This window comes from Epinephelus fuscoguttatus, linkage group LG3 (assembly GCF_011397635.1).
Source record: "Epinephelus fuscoguttatus linkage group LG3, E.fuscoguttatus.final_Chr_v1".
Lineage (NCBI taxonomy): Eukaryota > Metazoa > Chordata > Actinopteri > Perciformes > Serranidae > Epinephelus > Epinephelus fuscoguttatus.
This window is the reverse complement of record NC_064754.1, coordinates 22,468,171-22,481,334: the sequence shown is the minus strand read 5'-3', so window position 1 is coordinate 22,481,334 and position 13,164 is coordinate 22,468,171. Positions and strand designations below refer to the sequence as shown.

The following is a 13,164-nucleotide window of genomic DNA, read 5'->3' as shown; positions in this document are numbered from 1 at the left end:
GTTGCACATGGAGCAATACGCTATAATTCACATTAGAGTGGCTCAAAGAGGGCTCTGTTTCTGTGACTCTGCAGCCTGTTATTTTGTCTTGCTATTAGCTGAGGGAAATGTGAGGGAAATGGCCCAAAACATACAAAAAATGAATTGGTAAGAGTGTTAGATCTTTTTCTTTTATCACCATCATCACAGCAAAATCCAGTCTGTATGTGTTGCTGAAGTTCTCATCATTATGTGTGTGGTTTTCTGATGTAAAAACCGAGGGATGCTGCGGTGAAAGCTTTTTGGATGGGAGCTGTGGTTGGTCAGAGGGGTCAGGACAGTTCATTTTAAAGTAGACAGAGCAGGTAATGGATTATGGATGTGGTGTTAACAGTGGTTTCAAAACCTGCCTTTTGGCCTCTCTGCAGGCAACAGTTCATGCATTAGCTGGCCATTAAACTTAAAATTCACAAATGTATAAATGTGTTCATTGGGCATTTCAGAATTAGTTAAACATTGCAATTGTTCAGACATCGAAAAGGTTAGTAAATTAAACCTGTTGAGGGAAGCTGTGTGCGAAAGAGATGGTGAGTGCAGGTGAGTTGAGAGCGAATGAGTGCAAGCTGTTAGAACAAATCTCCAGGCATGCGAGCACACACCCACAGAAGCCAACCCACAGCTAAAGAGAGAGGGAAATGTTTTAAAAATGCTGACATTGTTTTGGGGCCGTTTGCGTAATAGCTTAGTTGGAAAAATGTTTTGCATTGTTATCTTCGCCCGCCTATATTGGTGGCTTAAAATGAATGCGTACGGGGGATTCCGCGCATTCTTCCCCAAATGTGAATCACTGCACAGCGATCGCATGAACACACACGCAGCACACAACCTCTGAGGTATGTGTTTGCACCACGCACATTCTCTTTCAGCTGAAAGTGAAGCAGTATCATGTGAATGTGACAACAGAGAGTGGAGGTGTGTGCCGGTTTCAGGGGACTGGCGGAGAAAGGAGGTGTGTCTGTAACTTACGTGCCCGGGCATGCTCAGCAGCTCAGCTCGTAGAACAGGACACCGAACATGGTTAATGCAAGGAGTTAGAGTAAGCATGTTGTGTTTCTGATCTAAGAAATACACCACAAAAAATCAGGGCAGCGTTTATTAATTCCCACTACTGTGAGTATTAATTTGATAGTTTCAATTTTTTATTGACTGCAATAACAGAGCCTGAATTGTACTTATATCTTAATTCATGTCCTGTGTTGCTGAAGCCCCTTTCCCACTGGACAAAAACCCACTAACACCCACTAAGGACAGCAAGTATTTGTCCTTAATTTTGTCTGGATTTGTGCACATTTTTTGTGCGGGTCGTCCACCAATCAAAAGATCAGCAGTTTGATCCCCGGCTTCTCCAGTCTGCATGTTGAAGTATCCTTGAGCAAGATACTGAACCCCAAATTGCTCTTGATGGCTCTTCCATCGGTGTGTGAGTGTCTTAAAAACTGAGTAGCAGGTGGCACCTTGTATGGTAGCCTCAGCCACCAGTGTATGAATGTGTGTGTGAATGGATGAATGTGACTTGTAGTGTAAAAAGCGCTTTGAGTGGTCAGATGTCCAGAAAGGGGCTATACAAATGCAGGACCATTTACCATTGTCTGTTCACATGTATTAATGTATTTCATGGCCTCAGACCACAGCTGTCTGCAACGCTGCCTCTGTTAAAACGTACATTATTACAACCTCCTACACCATCAACGTGTCATTAGAAACTTTTGACTCATTAGAAACTTTTGACTCTGCCCCCCAGTGACATCTATGTTTCTATGCCAACATGAAGGATCCATGGAAGTATGTGGGCAATGAAGTGTGAAATGTTTGAAATGAACATATCTATTTTTGTACATAAAGTTTATATAAATTATTTATTGGCTCCAGCTTCAGTCGACAGTGATGGGAATTTGACACCTGGTTGGACCCACTCATTTTTGCCCTTTTGTTGGCACAATGCAATGATGCAAAGAAATCCGTTCATTTCTGTGCAAGCAGTTCTAAAACATAATTAAAAATTTACTCGACACCAAGTTTGAGAGAGTGACTGAATATGTAAGTACTAACCTGTTTTGTGGCATGGCTATGATGTCGAACGTAATGCAATAGGAAAAAAAATGGCAATGGGAAAGCATTGTATTGCCAATTCAAACAGGTTTTCCCGTGTTAAAAAACCCTACATACACTTGATAATTTAGGTGGAAAAGGGGTATGAGTAACCAGGTGGCACTGTTTTGAATGCAACACCACCTGCAACACAGAAGTGCATATCAGAGTCCATTTCCTTATCTCTATGTATGGCATCTCAATCCATTTCCTAGTGGATGGACTCCAGCAAGAGAGGGGCTAATTAGATCATGTCTAAGGCAACCTCTCACTGGCCACTAAATGTAATTTGGAATAATTTTCATTGTACTGATTGGATTAGACTGCTGCTGCTCACTGCATGGATGGGGATTGGGTTAGACACACACAGAGTGGACTAACAGCATAAACAAGGCACCTACTATCTAGCTTCTTAAAACATCTTATTGACTTGTAATCAATCAAAAAGCCTTAAAATATATGAATTAGAATTTTGTGCTTCACTGGTGTATGATAATTTATTTAATGCAAATATATCTGAACATGGCCTCACTTAACCAATACGCCAAACACTCACACATAAACACACACACACACACGCCCACCCACTCACCCACAGATGCTTTTCAGGCCTGACCATGAGAAAAGTCATCCATCTCACCATGCAGTGGTCCCCCTACAGGAAGCAGTGGGACCGTCATGAGTCTGCCGCTCAACCCACAGCCTGCTGTAGTGTGAAACCCTTTGCTTCACAGAGAGCTGCAAGGCTGTTCCACTGCAGGCTCTTATTGAAACATTGAATGCAAAAATATCTCAGAAGGTCCATATTTATAATAACATAGATGGACCTGACTCGTGCATGTGCAGGAGTGACTCAAAAGCCACGCCAGGAATTCAAAGTGGGATGGTGCACTGTAGCATGTGGGCACAGCTTGTTGAATAGTGGCTGATATTTTTGGTCCTACCCACCTATCTTGGGCCAGCGTGTTGTAGGTGTACTGTAGTGTAGAGGCGGTGTGTAATGGGGGTTGGGGTGGGCAGTTGTTGCCAGGGGAGGTGGTGTGTTATTTTCAGTCCATTGTGTCTACTTCCTGCGGGTCAGGGGTTATTGGAGCAGGGTGTTGCAGACTTTACGGAGTAAAGAGGAGGGGAGGGAAGTCAGCAGGGTAGGCAGGAAAGTGGCCAGACTCATTCGACAACAGCGGCTGGTCAGCAGCTTGCTTACCGCGCTTCTCTTGCAATGTTTCTCGTTTTTATCCGTGCAAAGCTTGGACTCTTCCAAACCAGGTAAAGAGCCATGAATTGCATAATATGTAATAATCGCAAAGCTTGTCATTTAGCGTTTAGTTATTCTTTTGATCATTTGAATATGGTTGTTGTCAGCATTCTACAAATAGTGTTACCTTGTTACTTTTAGCAGAAGGTTAGAGATGGATTTCACTATAACACGATTGTTCTTCAACATGAGTATGGAGATGTTTGTTTGGCACGATCACGCACCAAAAACATGGAAGACGGGAAGTGGGTGGAAATTTGATGACTCTTGCATAACCTGAACGCTACCTTAATTGTGGTGTTGTTTGGGGCATCGAGTTGTGAAGAGAATTGATGTGTGATCTGTGATTGCAGAATAACAACCTTCAACCAAATGGTTACAATGAAGTATACGAATGACCGTAAGTGTTCTGTAACTGTATTAAATCCTATAAAGATAAGCAAAAGGCTTGTCCAAGTTAAGAAATGGCCAACATGAGTGCAGTGACAGCTCTCGTGTGAGGAGAACTTTAACTTTGTTTGCTATTGAATTTCAATCAGAATACTTGAGGCCACAGCAGCCTGGAAGCGCAAAGTTCATTTTGCGAACATGATTACATTGTCTTCTCTGCAAGCCTTTGTTCTGCAATCAGGTGTCACTTTGTTTTTATGGTCAGCAGCAGGCTCAGTGCTGGATTGTTGTGTCCATATATTGTATTGGTTATTGTAACTGCACTTGACAGTGTGGCATTTTGTTTATTATGTCTTGTCAGGACATCCAAAGCCTTTTAACAGCTTGTCTGCAGCTCTTAAATAGCCATTTAAGTGCTACATAATTAGCTGTTGCACTAATTAGCATTTTTAAAAAGCGTAACGATTACAATAGTAGACAATGATTCCCACAGTTTACCAATGTCTGCAGTTTGCCCACAAATGATGACTAGCAGGTAGCACATAGGATACAGTTTCTTTCAAAATTTGTGATTGTGCTAGTTATATTGTTGCTCATTTTATTCTTTGTATGCTGGAGGATGGCTGCAAACAAGGGACATGTTTGATTATTGAATTAAGTGGAGTTAGAATAATGCAGCTGCATGTATATTGTGTGTATGCAGTAGGTTGCATTGTATAATTTCAGACCAAAATGATCAGTCTCTTATTCACAAATAACATCAAATAGGGATTACTACTTCCTCCAAGACAGGTCAAACATTCTGCAAAAACTTGCATACCGGTATATAATGTGAGCAAATCATCAACTTTGGTTATTTGGTTAGTTTTTCACAGTGCAAATGTGATTTCCTCTCTTCTTTGTCCACTCTAAGCATAGATGGTAAAAGTATGTGTTGGACTCCCTTTAGTGAGTTTGGAGTGTCCAAAGAAAGGACAGACTGTCATTGTCTACTTTGTTTTTGGGGTCTGAACCCAATCCCTAGTTTTCTGGACACCTGAAGAGACATCAGAAGTTGCAGCATTAGGTAAATGCTAATATAGAGGAGTTTCTAAAGTTAGCTCCCGACTGACCTCCAAACACAACCACAGTGACAAAAGGAGGCAAAACAGGAAATCTTTTTGCACAGAGTGTGTGTTGGGAACAGATGACCAGGAAGATAAAAAGCGCTAACAAAGTGGAAACTTCCACTAAGGGATGTTATTTTGCCTTGTGTGTGTTTTTTCTCTCATTTTCTGTGTTTCACAAAGCCCCCATGTTTCCTGGAAAACACAGCAAGAGGTAGTTGGTTTAGTTCTGATGAAAAGGCGACTCATGCGACTGCTGAACAGTTTCCTACATTATGCGTAACTACTGACGCTTCTGTGCTCCCTCAGTCATACATGATGTGAGGCTGTGTTAATGTTTAAACCTGCTCCCTGCGAGTTAATGCTTTACCCTGCGAGTTTGAGCACAGTTTAAGTCTGAACCTAACCTGTCTGAAAGCTGTGCAGTGAGACCAGGGGGTAGCTGTTCAGCTCCTCAGGGGCATTATTGCAATCGGAGGTGACAGATGTCAAATGTGGCTGGTAGAAAATTGATTGAATCATCCCTGTTTTCTGCAAATAAACAAGAGCCACGGTACTACCGATCACTCCTTCACTTCCTCATGCTGTCATCTGCTACATCTTCCCCACCTTCTCTCTCTCACTCACTCTGTCTTGTTCTTTCCCTCCCTCTGTCAGTGGATACTCCATGAATGATATGGAATGATTACTTGACTGAGAGTTCCTGTCCCCGCCCTACGAGAAAGAGTTAGTGCAGCTACGACAACAATTACACATTTGCCTTTGCAAGACATTGGAGTAAGCAGTAGCGTGATCCTGGGCTGTATGTAATAGGACTTTGGTTAATGAGAATACCTCTCCAACAAAGCCTCAGAGAACACAATACCTTCTAAAACCTTCGGTAAGCAGCTCTTTTTTCTCTGCAGATGTTTTTATTTCTGTCAAAGTTTATTGGAAGCTTAAGTTTGATAACAGTTTAAACTTTGGTTAATTATTCTGGAGTCTCTGAGTGCTAGACCTAATGACAGGTTGGATGTGGCTCCTCATCTCTGCCAGAATATTTGGTTTGTGATGTAAAATAGTTAGAAAAATCATGACATTGCCTTGTTATTAGGTCACCTGTAAAAGTCCATAAATTAAGAACACCTGTTTGCCTTTCAGACAGCCTTTGATGCGAATGTTGGTCTTTGTGTGCGCTGTTTGCAAAGATAGCAGTATGACTACCAAGGTCTGTGTTCTTTGGACAGTTACCGTAGATTGTTAGGGCTTGGGTCAGATGGCGCCTGGCTGGGTGAGAATTTCACAGCTGCACATGAAAGAGGAGCGACCGTGGGATGGTAAATTGAGGGGAGCGAGCAAGGGATTGTGCAGATGATGAAGGGAGAGAAGTGGCTTGTTTTGATCAAAGGTGCTCTTATGGATCAATACACTGTTGATGAGCGTGCATATAGAATGCAAGCATGCAGATGTATGCCACAGTCTCAGAAGGAGCTCTTTATGTAGACACAGCTGCTCAAAGTTGTTGTTTAGAAAAGTTGCGCTCACTTTCTGACTTTGAAACCTTTGGTAATATCAGATAGTGTTGACAGAACTGGGCAAAAACCAGGCTATTTTTATCCCACACAAAAACACATGCACACCGTCTTTACATTACACAGCAGATGTCAGTTTGCCAGTTTATTTCTAGCAAAGCAAGAATGCACAAGTGTTACCTCCATAGCATATTCCCAGCTGCATAAAACAACTGCTCTGTGTTTTTTTTTTTTGTGTGGAGCTAACTTGTTTGGCCTTGTAGCTTCTACAGAGGCTGGTGCTGGCTCGCATTGCTACACCAGCGGCTGTGCCAAACCCCATTACCTTTCAATGTGGTTGTTAAACAAGTCAACATTATGATTTATAATTGTTTCATGTAATCATATCTTGAGAAGATTTTCCCATTGAGATGGTCTGGTTCACAGCCTCCATGTCCAGATGAATTTTCCCACAATCTGTTGCAGCATGAGAGTTTTTTGAAAATCATAGGACTATAATCATCTTGTAAAAATTAAAAATCCTTTTGACACCATAGATGAACATGAGTTAGTTTCACCTCTTACCATCAGAATAATGCTGATAAATATCACTATCTTAATTTTGTCCATGCTGTCCACCCCTATTCTGCGCTATGGTTCAAGTAAATGATCCAAGTACTAATGCTGTCAGAAATATTGATTTACCGATACATATCAGTTCTGTACTCATTTTCCGCAGTATTAATACACTGATTCCAGCTGCGCTTCCTGGCTCTCTCGCATTGTTAATGTTTACTACACAGCCATTCTGTTGTTCTCTGCTACTAACCAAGAAAAGAAAAGTAGTCATTGTCATATTATAGCTTTGTTACTTTTACTTTTCAATTAAAAAATGTAAATGTTATGCCCTGAACGTCAAATTTTCTCTGTGGTTTTGAAAATTGGTATTGAATATTGATATATTGTTGTTGCTCATCATACTTGTGATCCTGTGATAATTTAGGCAAAACACTAATTAGAACATAGATAAATAAGAGCACATGCAGTATATAAGGCCTCAGTGTGTTAGAGCAAGGTTAGCCATTTGCAGTCCATTAAAAATGGATGTCTAGTTTCTGAGGAATTGTGGATCTTGAGCTTTGGTTCTTGTGGAAGAATTGAGACTTGAGATTCTCACTGTTGTGTCTCTGACCTGTGTGGGAAGATGGGGCGCTTGCACACAAAGCAAGGATGTGATGTTTCAGTTTAACAAAGATTTGTTCTTGTTTTCTCTTGGAGAGGAGAGAAATGAAGAGGTTGACTCTCACATGGGAGCAGCGCTATGCGGTGGACACGGACGATAATTGAAAAGTTCAGAACCAGTTGGGAGTTACAATTTTCGCTGTGTGTGTTTCTGAGATGGACATGCAAGGGTTCAATAGGACACGCATAGTCACACCTAGTGTAGTGTTGCTGTTGCTGCAGTCTGTTTGCCTGGGTGGTCCTATCTTTAGCTTGTTCTCACTCCATTTCTTTTTGTTTATTTCCTCTGCTGCCTTTGGCCTCAATCCTATTATGGGTGTAAGGAAAATAGACTTTTATATTTCCTACTAAATGGTTTATTTGGGCAATCAATATTCGTCAGTTGTTCCCCTAGATAAGGACTACGTTTACTATAGTTTCTTGTTGCCGCAGGTGTGGTGAAGCATTATTGGAGAGTGAAATTTAAATTAAATCTGAAGATAATCAAATCACGGCTGATTTGCCACATTGATTGCACAAAATCATTGCTCATCTACACCTCTGTTGTTGAGAGCTCAAGACTGCTGTCGTCAGGGTTAAAAAGTAGTTTAAAGAACTTCAGTTTATGCAGAAAGGTGCAGTCTGTAAGGCTCCTGTGCATGACTTAGGGTGCTTTCAGACCTATAATTTGCTTCTTTGGTCCGAATCAGGGACTAATTTTGTTACAAAGTTGTATAATTACCTAGAGTTGGTTCGTGTTCCCACGGCAGCATTTACAAGTGGACAAGATAAAATGCCTTGCGCAAGAAAGCTGCTCTTGATAGGACAAAATTTCCATGCGGGAAAAATCCAGGAAGTAAACAAAACGTTGAAGAAAAATACACTTGCAAGATGAATGCGACACTTTCTAATGGAGGGACAACTATGCAGGTTGATTTTAGCGCTGGTCATCGTGTACTATATTGCTCACCACAAATGAACTGCACCAGAGATTGTTTGTAACCAGACTGAGATCTCCTCTTTAAAAACGTCTTGGTCTAGCTGTTTTTGTGTGCCCCCGAGCGCAATTGCTGTGTTCACACCTGCCCAAACGAACCGCACTTAGGGGGCAAACAGACTTCAGTTCGATTGAACCTAACTAAACAGGGCAGGTGTGAAAGCACCCTGAGTTTCCTCAGGGCTGCCTGGCAGCATCACTTGTGTTTGTGCTTAAGAGTGTGAACTTTGTTATTACAGAAGAACATAATGAAAAGCACATCATTGTCACTAAAATGCTAAAACAGCTACCATCAAACCTGCATGCTCTGATTGAATACAAAGCAGGAGACTGGATTGCAAATCAGTCCTTCAATACTGGATGGAACTGTGGGTTAGAACTTTCTTATATTTTTATGCGCTCTGTAAGCCCTTCTTATCTCCTGACTTAAAAGACCTCCAGTCACTGACTAGCTATCATTGCGGCATTAACAGAAGTGTCTGGGGTCAGTGGGCTGCCAAGGGAGAGCTTTTTTGAAGCATGCATGTAGAGGAAGCTGTCCATGCTGTGGCATTTCTGACCTTTTTTATTGAGAGTGCAGATGGGAAACAGAATCATAAAGTCTCTTTAGGAAGCAGAAGAAGGCTCACAACCAGGCAAGAGGACCGAGCCTTCAGATGCAACACTAGAAAGAGAAATACAAGGAGAGTCATTTGTTTGTAATTATGAGCTCTGTGCCGACCTTCGATTAGCAATGGAAATGAAGAAAGGCATATATCACTGCTGAAATGTGGGGACAGGGGCTGTATCATTAGAACCATTAGGACGAGTGGTTAGACGAGACAGGTTTTAAGGCCCCCATGAAACACCGTCTTTACTTCCTTAATGTGATGTATTTCCTCTTGAAACAGGATGTCAGTTATGGCATAACACTGTGAAAGATCATGTAAAATCAATGCCATGTAGGGAGTGAAAGGCAGTGGGACACTCAGGGAATTTGTTGATGTTTACCTTGCTGCAATAATTACAGATCTAAGGACGCAGGGTGTCATAGCTGTACAGAATTGACCCTTATTAAGTGTTTCATAGAGTGTGATTTGGTTAAACTGAACTTGTTAAAAACCTGTGTGATCTCATGTTTGCTCCATGCCCTTCAGTCTAAAAGCTGCCAGGCAGGGTTATGGCATTTCTGTGGTTATGCAGTTGTATAACAGTTTATTCTAATGTTGGCCCAAATGATAAAAAATGAGAGAGCTGGATTGTAACCAAAATGGAATAAATACTTTGGTAAAAGCAGTTATTCTGCTGTCATGTGTTGGGGTGCACTCCCACTTCATTTTGTAAACTGAAGGCACACCCCACAGTCCCACCCCCTCTGATTTAGTAGTGGCGGTTAAGAGGGTCTGGGACAACCTGATTACATAGAACAGGAAGTCAGAGGAGGGAGAGGTCACAAACTACAGACCCTCGCACACACACTGCAGCACATGATAAAGTCAGAAGGCGCAAACAACAACAAAAACAACACGCAGCACATGCGTACTCACTTTGAGTAACAGGAATGCTACAAGACACAGAATGAAAACAGCTCCTGTGGATACACAGCTTTCAAGGTAGGGTTTCTGTTTTTCACTCAAGGTTTTATTTTTTTCTCTCATGGATAATCTGTAAACATTTGTGGGAATACTGAATAGTCTTTTTTTCTATCATGTTGAGTTGTGTGGTGCTCTATCTCAGTCTTGGTGGTGGTGATGGCTAGGGCTTTGGCCAAGAGGTTGGTCATGCACAATAACTGGAAAACTTTCACCTGCAAATGGCATGCATGATTGTCTCTGCAACATTTTGTCTACGTATAGATAGGAATAATGCCATAGCACCAATGTTGTTGGGTCAAGGCTAAGGCAAAGTTTATTTAGAGCCTATAATATTGACTCTTACTGATTTTGGAGCCAGTTACACAATGTTTTTCCCCATAAAAAAAGCAGAACATTATATTTTTTAAAAAGACGATGTTACCAGGATATGAAACTGAATGACAGTTACACTTACACTGCCTGAGTTTAGTTTACTTTAGCTTGAAATGTGAGCAAACAGTATAATTGTAAGCAAAATAACAAAGCAAAAATAGTACACACACAATGCTTAATGTCTAAAATGGACTGCATAGAGATAATTAAGTATATAGATGTCATAATCTTCAGTAATATAGCCTGTATGAGCTGCCACTGTACACTACAACTGTACATTGAGGACATAGTGGTGTGTTATTAAAGGAATACAGATTTTTGCATAGAATCTCTTGCTATTGGTCTTTGTTCCCAAGTTATTTTCTTCTTAGCTGCAAGCCAGGTGTTTGTCTTTATTGTTATACAAACAAATAACGATAGATAACACCAAGATACAATATACCTACATACTTGTAGTAAAGTCCCACTCTGTTCCCCTACAAGTGATGTGCAGTTTGACATACAACGTGTTGGTCCCCCGGGTTGACCCACAAGTTGTGCAGTCGGGGTAGGCTTGTTAGAAAATCTGACAGATTATGGGTGGGCGGGTCATTAAGAAGCTCTTAGTAAGGTATTAATAACTCACAGGAACACTGTGCAATAGTCCATCTTCCACCTTCTCTTCCCCTCTCCTCTTTCTCTCCCTCAAACACGCACAGCAGGCTGCTTCGCTTAGGGTATCTGTGATCCGGTTTTAGACCAGGAAAATCTGTTTGACGTATGTAAGTCTCTCCGGTCATAATATCAGGTAAAAAAAATATTTCCCCAAGAGAATATGTAGGCCTAAAATGATGTTCTAACAGCAAGCAACACTGAATTGTACATATGCACTTCTGTTACAATATATAAAAAAAATACTGAACCTATCAGCTGTGCTCTAATGAATCAGCTATAAATAAATCAGCTATGCGCTTGAGACCATACCCAAGATGTAACCTTTTAAAAGATGGCTGACTACTTGCTGTCGTCTTATATTTGTAGTCTTTAAAACAGAAAACACACATTTTATATTGTGATATTTGCTGGGAATAACAAACAATATGGCCCACAGTATGCAGGTTGTTATTAGTGATGGTCATTACCAGAATCTTTCAACTCTGGTTTGAGGGTCAGGTTCGAGTGATTGATTAACGCATGTGTTTGCAGGTCAGGCGAGGTGGGTTTGTGCGGATTTAAAAAGAAATAAAACCTGACCCCTTCATCACAAGCACCTACTTTAGAGTCCAGTCATGGGTCAACATGAAAACATCTGGACTTGGTTCTAGATTTCAGCACATATGGATGGATCAGCATATGTGTGAAGGTGGTGACAGTTTGTTTCTTTATTTATTTTTATTAGAATATTGCACAAATCCACCTGCTATGGATGTTCATGTCACGTTGAGCAATGCATTGGGCTCATCTAACAAGACTCCATCAAGAGTGTTTACTTTGAGGTCAGGAGGTGGTGGCAGAGTTGGCTGTCTATTAACCACTGTCCGGGATGCTAGACCTCAGGCATGCACATCTTTGACGGAAGTCCCCACTCATTCCAGCAGGCGGAGGGCTGATGACGTTGGCCGAACAGCCTCACTTAGCCAAAGGCCATGCACTCTTGCTTGTACGTTAACTGCCCTCTCTGGTGCTCAAGGATGTAAAAATAGCTGTTTAGCAAGAATCCCAGTCATGTCTCACTAACAAAGACTGATTTATACAAGTTGCGGCACTCAGCATAGAGGCGCTTTTGTCCCTCCTATCCTTCTCCTTCTGCAGACCTCGTCACCAAGGCGGTGAGCGCCAAAACCTCTGACGCTCTTGACACTCTCCTCTTAGAACAGCCTTTGTTCAGCACTAGTCCTATGGTCCTGATAGTGGGGCTTAGGGAAGCACTGCGGTCTACAAGATTGCGTATTTGTTTACTGCATTTGTGTCAGATTGCAGTGTCATGGAAATATTTAATATTTTTGTTGCTTTTCTGCGTCAGCAAATACAGTTATTTAATATTCAGGAATTCTCAAATTGCTGCTCAAATTTTTGGAAATGTCACATGCACTTTGAAATTCATTCTTTGTTTTTTGTGTCCCTACACCCTCTTTATGTCCAAACATGATGCATGATTGCCAGCCAACACAAAGAGAAAGATGGGGTGAATTTGTTTTCATGTTTGGAAATTGTTGTGTGCTAAAGTCATACATAAAAAATGAGTATTCCTGTTTTGGTGTTGCTGTAGTGTAACCTTTTACTGACTCATCCTCAGTCATGACACATCTCCAAGTCCTTTATGCATACTGACTCTTGAAGAGCCACTTGTTCAGGTACATGACCGGCCTAAATGTTTACAACTGAAGCCATTTTAACACTGTGAACTGAAGCTATCGAGCAAATCAAACAAGATTAAAATGCCCTCTGATATAGCATTAAGTTATGAGTTTCAAGTATATTTTTTTCCACTGGAACACTGAGTAAGATCACAGCACCTGATGCTTCATTTACATTTTTCTCGCCTTGCTCTAAGCATCCTTATTCCTTCTAACAAGCTCTGCCCTGAAGAGTACGCAGATAAATACTGACACACTGGTTACTGTTGTATGTTTAATTTCCTGCTTCAGAAGGA

The 13,164-nt window shown here is 41.2% G+C and overlaps 1 protein-coding gene across 7 annotated transcripts in view; it reads left to right on the top strand.

The window, feature by feature from the left end:
- gab1 (GRB2-associated binding protein 1) overlaps positions 1–13,164 on the top strand; it is a 65,114-nt gene that overhangs the window by 18,262 nt on the left and 33,688 nt on the right. Inside the window, exon 1 of one of the 7 annotated variants that reach the window (XM_049567271.1) lies at positions 5,629–5,758. The exons of 5 other annotated variants lie outside the window; for them this stretch is intronic. The gene's annotated coding sequence lies outside the window, so the exon portion shown is untranslated. Of the gene's footprint in view, positions 1–5,628; positions 5,759–10,033; positions 10,179–13,164 lie in introns of those variants that run through there. One more of the 7 variants, XM_049567282.1, reaches the window with a different exon arrangement.